The sequence below is a fragment of the Alosa sapidissima genome, chromosome 6 (assembly GCF_018492685.1).
Source record: "Alosa sapidissima isolate fAloSap1 chromosome 6, fAloSap1.pri, whole genome shotgun sequence".
Classification (NCBI taxonomy): domain Eukaryota; kingdom Metazoa; phylum Chordata; class Actinopteri; order Clupeiformes; family Clupeidae; genus Alosa; species Alosa sapidissima.
In genome coordinates this window covers 34,112,976-34,125,790 of record NC_055962.1, presented here as the reverse complement: position 1 = coordinate 34,125,790, position 12,815 = coordinate 34,112,976, and the positions used below count along the sequence as shown (strand labels likewise).

At 41.4% G+C, this 12,815-nt stretch overlaps 4 non-coding genes across 4 annotated transcripts; all 4 read left to right on the top strand.

Moving 5' to 3' along the window:
• Nucleotides 1–10,239: 10,239 nt before the first annotated feature.
• trnam-cau lies at nt 10,240–10,312 on the top strand. Its single transcript has one exon. It is a non-coding gene; the product is annotated as a tRNA-Met (tRNA).
• A 692-nt stretch (nt 10,313–11,004) lies between these two features.
• trnam-cau lies at nt 11,005–11,077 on the top strand. Its single transcript has one exon. It is a non-coding gene; the product is annotated as a tRNA-Met (tRNA).
• A 565-nt stretch (nt 11,078–11,642) lies between these two features.
• Nucleotides 11,643–11,715, top strand: trnam-cau. Its single transcript has one exon. It is a non-coding gene; the product is annotated as a tRNA-Met (tRNA).
• Nucleotides 11,716–12,524: 809 nt separating this feature from the next.
• trnam-cau lies at nt 12,525–12,597 on the top strand. Its single transcript has one exon. It is a non-coding gene; the product is annotated as a tRNA-Met (tRNA).
• Nucleotides 12,598–12,815: the final 218 nt, after the last annotated feature.

The window sequence follows — 12,815 nt, the reverse complement described above, 5'->3', positions numbered from 1 at the left end:
CTCTTTCTCTCCCTCTCTCTCTCTCTCTCTCTCTCTCTCCCCCTCTTTCTATCTCTCTCTTTTTCTCTCTCCCTCTCCCCCTCTTTCTCTCTCTCTCTCCCTCTCCCCCTCTTTCTCTCTCTCTCTTTTTCTCTCTCCCTCTCCCCCTCTTTCTCTTTCTCTCTCTCCCTCTCTCTCCCTCTCCCTCTCTCTCTCTCTCTCTCTCTCTCTCTCTCTCTCTCTCATCCTAACTCTCTCTTTGCGGGCCTACCCTTTGATACATGATATTTGCTACTTTATTCCAAGCTCATTAAAAGCATAAGGGAAGTCTTTAAGGATGATACAGGTGACCACATGAACCGGGTGAACTTGCAGGTAATTAGGATCAAAGGAAGCTCCATATTCAACAGCTTAGCCCTAAGACAGAACACACTGAACTCATGCGTCATCCTTCTATTAGTGTGTGTGTGTATGTGTGTGTGTGTGTGCAATGCATAAAAATGTAATGTTTATACAGTACAGCACCTTAGATAGATAGATAGATAGATAGATAGATAGATAGATGTGTGTATAGATGTTATAATCTCTGCGTGCGCGTGTGCAGTGTTTCTGCTAGATTTTTTTTTAACAGTGGCGGCAGCGCCCCACCCCCCCAAGAAAAAAAAGGTTAGTATAAATAACGGTCGGGTGTCACTCGCGGGATGTTTTTTTTAATTCTAGTTGCTAATTACACCAGTTAGCCTAACGTGACTTGAGAGGGACAGGATTCAGGAACTAAGACAGGCGCATCTACTGTCTGACTCACGTCAGGTTAATCCATGCATTAAACCACATTGTCACTTGAACGCTTGAATATACCGGTAGTTCACGCTGACAATGGAGAAATGCTTAGCTTACTTCGTTTATGAAATTAAGTTTTGTGCCAACGTTGTTAAAACACAACCCACAACATTCACAATAGGCCTACTAGGCCATCACTGCGAGTGCATACAAAATGTTTTGAAATTTACCTTCGATACTACCAGCAGTCGTTGCTTTTTTACTGTGTCGATTCGCGATTGAGTGCGCATCTAATGTAACAGCGTGTCTTCACGGAGACAACCTCTCAGTTTCATTTTTGCTGAGCTTAGGCCTATAGACTACGAAATGGGAAATACTTTATACGATCAGCTTCAGAAATTAATGGGTTTTCCTTGGCTTGTGCTACACCTTTCCAAATTTTAGTTTTTGCCATGTTGACAAACATGCGTAGCACATGGAAGCTCTTGATAGCGCATGCCACTAACGTCTATAAAAACAATATATTTATGGAATAAAACTAGACAGGTACCTCGGATTAGCATTGCTGTTTATTCATAAACTGCAATTTTCAGCAGCCAGCGGAGGGTGTTTAGCCTACTATGCTTCCGGACAATATTTTGCGTCTCCCCTAATTCTGAAGCAGTGGCACCGCTAAATGAAGAGGAAACACTGAGAAGAAAGTTTAATGCTTTAAATAGGCTACATCAATACAATATATAATATGTGAACTGAAACTGTACGGGCCATAATAACCTCTGACTAGTTTAGGCTACTTAGGCTATGGTTAAATTGCAATGTGAGCAGCAGCCAGCAGGGGAGGATACGCTACAGGATTATTTAAAACGCAAATGTGCGTCTGCCCTGATTCTGATACCGTGGCGGTATTAATTAAACCGTGGGGGGCCGCCATGCTGAAATAAACGTAGAGGAAACACTGCGTGTGTGTGACGGTGGATGTTAGTGAGAGATTTACCGGAGTTTGTATGTGTGTGAACATGTTTGTATATGAGTTTGGATATAGAGTCAGTTGTGTGTATTTGTATTTATGGGATGATTGTGTGTGTGTGTGTGTGTGTGTGTGTGTGTGTGTGTGTGTGTGTGTGTGCATGCGAGAGAGAGAGAGAGATAATTAGCTGTGTGCACCAGAGCTCCCCTCTTCTGCCATGCTGTGCTAATCAGACTTTGGCTCAGTGCCAGGCCAGTGATTGATGCCATTGTGGTGCAAACCCAAGGGAGGACACACACACACACACACACACACACACACAATCCCCCAACAAACACACACACACACACATTGTACATGCACACGCGGACACACACACACACACACACACACACACACACACGCACACACACAGAGTGAGAGATACATTAGAACACCTGTCTGGGCTCATAAATAACCATTTGGACAGCAATAGCCACGAACACAGCCGCATATTTACTTCCTTTTTACTGTAATCTGAGGCTGCCATCATCATAATGGTTTATGTTATAAGGACCAAAACATGTCATCACACATTTGATCAGTTGTTTTATTCTGTACGGGTGTGCTGCCTTTTACTACAGTCGAATGGCATCTCAAAACACAGGCTAATAATGGGCAATTCCATGGAAAATTATGTTTTTTGTAACATCCATAACGCCAATAAAATGTGATGGTATGGTATGATGTGAATGATTACATGAAATTGGAGCATTTGCTATTTTTGGCTGAAGAATGTACATGAGAAAAAATGCACAAAAAATTAATGTTATCATTCACATCATACTAAATACTAAGGGATTTCACTGGCGTTATGGATGTGACAAAAAGTCCATTTTCCGTGGAAGTGCCCTAATACATTATCTTCATGGCTCGTAGTATCATCATAAAAAAAAAAAATACTTTAGAATGTAGAAATGTTACATTTTTGTGACAAGTAGTGGGTAGAGGCCAATTGCTTTTTTTGTTGTGATTACTATCTGATCTATGGAAGATGATGCATATTGTTTTCTAGGCCAGATATGGATTATCAGAGAAATATTATCTCCTAACACTACTACTCCACTTTTTCTTTTTGACAACTTACAAATGAGAAGGCAAACTTTGCCAGCGCAGAGCTTACTTGAATCAATGAAATATGCCAATACACTGATCGGGAATCTGATAATGTGCTGCAGACTGAAGCCTGGGAGTTAAATATTTCAGGGCTACATGCAGAGTAGAGAGCATAGCTTCTCATAGCCTCTGTCTTTGGGGATGTTTTACTTGCCGGAGAATTTCCGCTGGTTAAACATCGATAAGAGCTCCCCACGTGCCTGTTATAAACCTCTGACAATTTTCTGTTTCACCTGCCCACCGTGAGGTGAAAAGTACAAATTGTGTGTATTACAGTGGTTCTGTACAGTTCATTTCAATGTCATATATCTTACTACTGAGGAATGTGTCCTCTCGTCTTGCCACTCCATGGACAGTGCTTACTGGGTCTTGGAGTTAAGCATGAACACACAGTAGAATGGTTGCTTGTCTGTGTCTGTTTGATTGTGTGTTTTTGGCTCGTTTACACCAAGAAGGACAACTATAAAAAATAATGGCAAAAAAGTATCGCTCTTGTTAATATGAATGACAGCATCCACATATAAACTATAATGATAATGACATGAAAAATGTCATCGTTTGGGATCACTTTCAGAGCGATTTTGAGAACAATGAAAAGCTGACAGACTATAGCTGAAAGCCAATCAGAATCCATCACATTTTAGACATTGCATTCATCAACACCAGGAGAGACTTTGCTTATCATTGGTCAATGTGAACACTCGTATCGTTATATTTATAGTTATCTTTACAGTATATATAAAGATAGTATTAGTTATTGTGTGAATGGCAATTTATAAACATGATATAGCTAAAAACTCAAATGTTGAAGCAGTGATGTGACGTTTTGTACAGTTTTGTTTAAATTGTATTTTGACAGTTTGAAACTGGCCTTTACTCCAATAGTTGGCCAGTTTTTGCTGAATAAATAAATCAGACAGCTCATCACATCTCACAACATCATTGTCAAGCTTCAAACACATCACAGACACCTTAATAAACCTCATTTAGCTTAGCGATCTTTATAAGAACAACAGGCCATAAATTATTACTCAGTTTTGATTATGTTTATCAGAACGTGCCTAAGTAGCCATTTACACTGCAGAGACTCTTGCTACAGAGTAATTATCACTGAATGACACTGCCTGGCTATTCATTAGCCATTTCTGCACACACATGACAGTCAGTGTGTGTGTGTGCGTGTGTGTGTGTGAGAGAGAGAGAGAGAGAGAGAGAGAGAATGAGAGGGAGAAAGAGAGAAAGAAAAACAACTGATAACAGCAGATTTGACAGGTCTCACTAAAGCACGCCTGATAATTACGAGGCTAATTTGCGTCGACCACCAGCAGTATTCCAAGACGATGCAAGGGCTTTAGCAGGCATGACCCCTTTTCCCCCAACCTCAGCATTTCTGATGCCATTTATATCCACCACTAATCCTGTGTTTCTACAGCAAACATATAAGCTCCAGTTCTAATTCTAAATTCTTTTTTCTAATTCCAGTCATACTACTCCAGTCTGACAATATAACTAATCTGGATTAAGTCTATGGAGCTGTTATTGGGTTTTTCATGTTGATTGTTTTGTTTTTGTATTAGTATTTATTTGTATATGGATGCCAGCATCTTTGGCTCACAAATAAAGCTATGGATGGTACACAAATAGAAATGGAACTCCAAGTAAACAAACAACAACTGTTAACAAAACAGAAAAAAAAAACACTGCAAAGCCTCAACATATTTAGAAGATAGCATTTCTATAAACTTTAATGAAGATGATCATTATGGTCCATAATATATTGTTGTATAGGTCCCGCTTTATCTCTTTGGTATGATGTAATAACACGTGGGTATTTGTGTCTGCTCATTGTATGTTTTGCAATATTTGTGTAAACAGATGCAACTTGATGGGTAGTGCACCGTTTCAGCTCCATTCAATTTACTTGCCACTAATGTTTATATAATACATACAAACACATTTGTGCGTACATGCACACACACACACACACACACACACACACACACACACACACACACACACACACACACACACACACACTGACATAAAATCTCTAACACAGCATTGTATCAGCAATGTATTGGCAACCAACAAGGAAAGGGGCCTCATATTTCATCTTCAGTCCTTTACCTCTCAAATAACTAAGACATGGAGACACAGACTAGAGTCACACCAGGGAGAGAACACTGACATAATTTATTCTCCTCTAGCCTGGGGAATACTGAAATCTCAATATTTCTTAGTATATAACACACACACACACACACACACACACACACGCACACGCACACGCACACGCACACACACATATTGTTTATTTTAAGCTAAGAAGTGAAAAAAAGAAAATCTTAAAGCATTTTAGCATTTTTTGTTGCTTCACTCTTTTACACATCTAGACATTAGTAACACTGTTTCTACAAATTATCCTCTTGAAGAACTAATAGGCATTTTTTCTGACCCAATAAACACAGAGAGAGAGAGAGGGAGAGAGAGAGAGTGACATAGAGAGAGAAAGTGACACAGAGAGAGAGGTCCACCTGAACACGCACACCCTCATCCGTGACTCCATGGTTTGCGTCAGTTCTTCATTATGGGGCGTTAATTAAAATATGCTAATGCAGGACAAGCCACAGAAACAGTCATGATGCAAAGTGGCACCGGCGTCAGCTAATTGCACACTGCCAGACATTTCTGATGACTCCACACGGGAAGTGATAAGTAGGCCTGTGTCCTAGAGCACACACACACACGCATGTCACACACGCATGTCACACACACACACACACACACACACACACACACACACACACACACAGAGGCAGGCATATAATAGTGGGCATATATAGGTCAGGATATTACCCTATAATACCCTAATACATAATAGAGACTAAAGATATTCCTCACAACACGCATACAGTAGAATTTTGTTATCATACCCATATAATCTCATCAGTACTACAACCCACAAAGACTCAAAAGGACCCATAAAGCACAGCCAGGTCTGTGACATTCACACGACATGTGTAGTAAATGTTGAAAAGTTGAATAATCATGAGGGGTTGAGGGGTGACGATAATAATAACTATTTCTTCCTGTTTGTCAGGAGAGGCGATAGAAAGGGAGGTTAGGGAGAGGCAGTGAGGAAGGGGTTGAGAGAGAGAGAGAGGGTGGGAGAGAGAGAGAGAGGGTGGGAGAGAGAGAGAGAGAGGGTGGGAGAGAGGGGGATGGAACAGGGAATGAGAGTGTGAGAAGGAGAGAATAAAAGTGAGAATGAGTGGGCGGCCAGAGCGCCATCCATCCTCCATCCATCTTCCATCCATCACTCACACGTCCCTCTCTAACCAAAGGAAGCCTCCTGCACTGCTCCACCCATTAGCCCATCGCCTGTGTCAGGCCAGACGCCTCTCCTCTCCTCTATCTTCTCTCCCTCTATCCTCTCTGCCTCTTCCCCATTCCCGAGCACTCTCTCTTTCCTTCCCCACTTCATTCATGTCCCCCTTTTCTCTCCGCGCCTCCATCACTCATTCTCCACGACTGTCTTTCTCTCTCTGTCTTTCACTCACTCACTCTTTCCATCACTTTCACTCTCAGCCCTTCCTGTCCATCTTCCCCTCCACTCTTCTCTTTATCGCCTCTACCCCCCGTCTCTCTCTCTCTCTCTCTCTCTCTCTCTCCCTTGTCCCTCCTCCCTCTCTATTCCTCTCTCTCTCTCTCCCCCCTGCCCCTCCTCTCTCTCTCTATTCCTCTCTCTCTCTCTATTTCTCTCTCTCTCCCCCCTGCCCCTCCTCCCTCTCTCTATTCCTCTCTCTCTCTCTCTCTCTCTCTCTCTCTCTACAGTCCCCCTGTGGTTGCTATTTGGTTTGGCCCCTGGCGGGTTTCTGAAGGGACTGATCTCTCTCACACCCCGATGACGAAGAGCTTTCAGGCCCTCAGTGGGTCCTGGCAGGAGTCAGATTTCCGTGACGCAACCAGAGCTCACACCCCAGGGTGCTGCCGGCTCTCTTTCTCTCTCTCTTTCTCTGTCAGTCTTTCTCACACTTGCCTACACATACAAATGCCTTTCTGTGACACACATTCATGCAGAACGAGAACATGTTTCACCCACTAAAAAAAAGTTTTGTGTGAACAAGTGATTGCTTGTGTGACATCAGCAAAATCAATATGTTACGCAAGAACTATGAGTCCTCAAATGATGACGCTTAGCCCAGAGACACTGCTAAGACTTCTCAATCCTTCTTCTATCTGTTTCATCCTGCGGAGCAGGAGTTACCATGCTGGGCCGCCTCCCCAGGCTGTGTGGAGGACAGACTGTAGAGGTGAAGGACCGTTGGAAATTAAACTCACAATTTCACCAGCAGAACATTTTTTTTTTTTTTTCATTTTTAAGAAAGTCATTTTTTTTAAAAATAATTTAGCGGTCAAAATGATCTGTCACTACCTTTGTAGTGCTAGTCAAGTCATCCTTGGTCAAGGTCTTGTTAAGGTATGTCAATGTGCTGTGTCAGGTTTATGTGTAACAACTCAATCAAATGTACTGTGTCAGGTTTATGTGTAACAACTCAATCAAATGTACTGTGTCAGGTTTATGTGTAATAACTCAATCAAAGCAACACGATGACTTTTTGTGGTTTATGTGTAATAACTCAATCAAAGCAACACGATTAATTTTTTTTATAAAAAAAATTATCACAATTTTTACAGTGTGCGACCAGCAATGGAGAGTGTAGAACATCTGCATAGGTGATGAGCAACACAAGGACTGGTGACTGTACAAAGCTCAGCTGTCTGTCGAGTGGACATTAGTGGGGCCCGTGGGGCTTGATGCGTCATGTCAGTGCTTACAGCAACCATTTTGACCGAGGAAGTCCTACAGTATGCTCAACCCTGTCCTGACTTTCTCGCCTTTCAGGAGGAAGTTCTTGTGCCTATCATGTTTCTGGCTGCCATCCAGTTAGAGGGGTAAACTCCAGAGCTGACACGCTCTCTCGATTGGAGCGCGATGACCGGATAGACGGAAAATAAAGTGGGCTTGAACTTATCAAAGTGTTGTTCTGACAGACACCAGGGGACATGAAAAGACTCCAAATGATGTCGACATGCCAAGTTTTGCTGTTGTCATTTTTCTCAGAATGTGAAAGACCAAATGAGAAATGAATGACAGTTCAAAGTCTGCCAATATATAATGGCATGATAATGCCTGAATACATATGTTAGTCATTAGGGTAAAGACGAGACAGTACAGTTCATTTGCTACACTAAAGGGAGACAACTGAGGACTCAAGTTGTCAGAGATGAGATGTTCCGACAAACCTGTCACTTCATGAGCTTCAAATGCCTGACCTCTTCAAACTTTCCTGAAAAGCTTTCATGTGTGTCCAATCTTTGCATGTCATTAAATTTAAAGGATATTAAATTCAATGAGTTTTTTTTTTTGTCTAGCTATCTGAGTCATAGGCACATTATCATTATAGAGATAATTAGATTTTTTAAACTCATTAAATGATGTCTTCTTCACTTTGATGTCGGCTGCTAGGAGTACACTTCAGACATCAGAAGATACAATCTGTCTGTCGGTCTCCAAACATGCTTTTCTAAAAAATAAATAAATAAGAAAGACTTTAAATCACTCACAGAAGACCTACCCATAGCAAGTAACACGTGGAAAGACCTGACATTTCATTTTGGTTTTGAAAGACACTACTTCATAAAAAGTTGTCCCTTGTCTTCCAATCTTATTATATTGTCTAGTGTGTATTTGTGTGGGTAGTGTGTGTGTGTGTGTGTGTGTGTGTGTGTATGTGTATGTGTGTGTGTGTGTGTGTGTGTGTGTGTGTGTTGGACGGTGGTGGTGAGGGGTGGTCAGTGGCCGTGCTCTGAATGCCCCTAGTGACAGCTTAAAGAAATACCACTGGATATAAATCATCTCCATAAACTCTCTTAAAAATCTTGTTTTTTAAAAAAAAAAAACTCTAAACACTAAAATGTAGACAGTATATTATGATGATACACTGTATCATGACTCCCCATGTTTTAAGTGCTATAAATGCCCTTTTCTTTCCAGATATAGCCTATAGGCATAAGTGCATAACCAGCCTCTACTCTAAGAGTATATGTGTGGAGAGGATAAGGAAGGGGAGTTTAAAACAAAATACCGTCTGGAAGGGAAGGTTTTTTTTTTTTTTTTATCAAGGCTGTGTCAATATAAATGTAGTTGAGTATTGTAGCACTTCTGTCTATAGGAATACGTATGACATAGCAGCGAAGATAGTAGCCTATTATAGAAGTTGAAATAATACTTCAGCAAGGTAAATAGAAAGGCTGGTAGTGTGCCAAAAATACAAGCCTTGGACTTTAGTCCTTAACTATGTTTGAACAGTTCTGAAGGTATTGAAACTATACTAGTTAAGTTGAACTTCTGAAGCATTTGTCTGTATGCCATCAGATGTGATGCTTTTCTATAAGATAGGAGTCTGGTCTTGCAAGACTAACATGACTGCTGACAGACATTACCACAACAGAGAAACTCACTAAAGAAGCCTTTATAGCTAGCACATCACTGTGAATGGAAGCCTTTCTTTGTGTGTGTTAATGCCATTTAACATGGTGTATCTTCACCGGCTTTCTTATCTCTTTGAAAGTGTCTATGTGTGTCTTTGCACAGAGTAGGACTACATTTGCCTGAGTTTGGGATACTTCTGAGTATGAGTTTCTGTGTGTGTGTGTGTGTGAGAGAGACTGAGAAAGAGAGAGAGAGAGAGAGAGAGGGAGAGAAAGAGGGAACAGAATGTGCATTTGTGTGAGTCCCGTAGCAAACAAGTAAGTCCGTAAGACTGTGTGAGTGTGTATATATATATATGAGCATACATGTTTTGTGTGAGAGTGTGTATGTGTGTATGTGTGTGTGTAAGCACGGGTGAGTGACTGAGTGGGTGTGGGACGGCTGATAGTGGTTTACAAAAGGGGTCTGGGTGGTGTAGGGGTGGTGGAGGGGGATCTTTGGCCCAGCGAGGCTCTCTGAATAGGCTTTAAATAACAGCCCTATCGCCACGGCAGCCGGCCCCTTTCTCATGCTAATAGAACTCCCTAGCCCTCAACCCCCGCCGCTAGCTGTTCGTGGGGCAGACAGACTGCCATCCATCTGCAGCTGTCGGAGGCCCTGCGAGGGGGGTGGGGTGTGTGTGAGTGTGTGTGTGTTTGTTCGAGAGAGAGGACGGCTTGAGAGAGGGAGGGAGCTGTGGGTTGGACATAGGTTAGCTTAGCACAAGCGAGGCGAGGGGGCGAGGCTCCTCCCTCTGGTGCTGAAGCTCACGCTACACTGTGGGCTGATACACAAGATCAGGCATGCGGCAACTTCCTGCATAGCCTCCTTAGCGCAGTAGGTAGCGCGTCAGTCTCATAATCTGAAGGTCGTGAGTTCGATCCTCACAGGGGGCATTTTTGCACTTAGTTATGAACGACGCGCCTGTTCACAACTATCATAAGCAGTAATAATGACCCGGGAAATAGATAGATAGATACTTTATTGATCCTCAAGGGGAAATTCAAGAAATTTACCACAAAATGGGAAATAATATTCTCAGCTGTCATTGATTTATTTGTCAATGTTTTATTGTTATTTAATGTTGACACAAAATGTTGTTAATACATGTTCTATATTATAATATAATTATAATACAATATTATTATATTCCAGTATGTTCTACCTGTCAAAAAGTTCCTCCAAATGACGGTTATTTCTAAAATATGGGAAATGTCAAGTGGCACCAGGACCCTCTCTTAAATCATTAATCAATAATGTATGAAGAAAAACAACTGTGTGTGCATGTTTATGTTTTTATTTATTTGTATTTCTATCCTCCAGATGGTGGTTATCATAAGTATATGAAAGACAGGCCAAAACATGTCATCAGGGCGTGTATGCTTGTTTGTGAGTGAGTTTGTGCGTGTATACTTGTTTGTGTGTGTGCGTGTGTATGTGTGTGTGTGTGTGCGTGCGTGCGTGCGTGCGTGCGTGCGTGCGTGTGTGTGTGTGTGTGTGTGTGTGTGTGTGTGTGTGTGTGTGTGTGTGTGTGTGTGTGCACTTCTTTGCCTGGTTGTGTCTGTGTGTGGGTGCAACGTTATTTGTAGCCTCCTTAGCGCAGTAGGTAGCGCGTCAGTCTCATAATCTGAAGGTCGTGAGTTCGATCCTCACAGGGGGCATTTTTGACTTTGCAAGTGCCCTTAGATATGGACGACGCGCCTCTTAATAACGGTGACTCACTACACATAAACTCTGATAAGCCGCAATAAACACTTGAGAATTAACAACAACGTGGGAGATAGTAGTCTCAGCTATCACTGATAGCCCTTCATTATTGTCTGTTTTCACTGACATAAAATGTTGTTAATACATGTTCTCTATTATATTATATTCCAGTATGTTCTACCTGTCAAAAAGTTCCTCCAAATGACCGTTATCTCTAGAATATGGGAAATGTCAAGTGTCACCAGGATTCTCTCTTAAATCATTAATCAATACTGTATGAAGAAAAACAACTGTGTGTGCATGTTTATGTTTTTATTTATTTGTATGTCTATCCTCCAGATGGTGGTTATCATTAGTATATGAAAGACAGGCCAAAACATGTCATCAGTAATGAACCCTTAGAGTTGTGAGCAGAATGACAGCTGTGTGTGTGTGTGTGTGTGTGTTTGTCTGTGTGTGCTTGCGTGTGTGTGCTTGTTTGTATGTTTATTTCTGTGCATGGGGGCAGGCGTAGTTGTAGCCTCCTTAGCGCAGTAGGTAGCGCGTCAGTCTCATAATCTGAAGGTCGTGAGTTCGATCCTCACAGGGGGCATTTTTCACTTTGTACAAGTGCCATTAGATATGAACGATGCGCCTCTTAATAACGATGATAAACTCTGAAAAGCAGTAATAATGACTTGGGAATTAACCACAAAATGGGAAATATTATTCTCAACTGTCATTGATACCAGTGATTTCTGACAGCTGATATTGTTTTAATGTTTTATTGGGCAACACTTGACAGTATCGCACATGAACCCTAACCCTAATCCTATTCTCTAACCCTAATTCTAAACCTAACCCTAACTCAAACCCTAACCCTAACCCTAACTCTAACCTTAAACCTAACCCTAACTTGTTATGACAAAAACCAAATGACACTTAATAACAGAAGTGTTACGTCATAAATGTTTATGACTTGTTTATGACACGTTCATGACAGTGTCATGTCACTCTTATGTTGATACTGTCAAGTAAAGTGTAACCTTTTATTGTTATTTAATGTTGACATAAAATGTTGTTAATACATATTCTCTATTATATTATATTCCAGTATGTTCTACCTGTCAAAATGTTCCTCCAAATGACGGTTATCTCTAGAATATGGGAAATGTGGCACCAGGACCCTCTCTTAAATCATTAATCAATAATGTATGAAGAAAAACAACTGTGTGTGCATGTTTATGTTTTTATTTATTTGTATTTTTATCCTCCAGATGGTGGTTATCATTATCATATGCTTGTGTGTGTGTGTGTGTGTGTGTGTGTGTGTGTGTGTGTGTGTGTGTGTGTGTGCGTATGTGTGTGTGTGTGCACTTCTTTGCCTGGTTGTGTCTGTGTGTGGGTGCAATGTTAGTTGTAGCCTCCTTAGCGCAGTAGGTAGCGCGTCAGTCTCATAATCTGAAGGTCGTGAGTTCGATCCTCACAGGGGGCATTTTTCACTTTGTGCAAGTGCCCTTAGGAATTGTCAGCACCGTCTAAATACTGTACATACCTATACAAATACTGTACATAACAAACTATAGTCACAACCTTAACTTAAAAAATCTCTAGATTTCTCTGTCCTAGAAATGGACACAAAATAGTACCAGCTAGTGGCTGGCGATAGCTTGTAATAGCTAGTTCTCAGTGTGGTTTCAATGCATTTCTGAT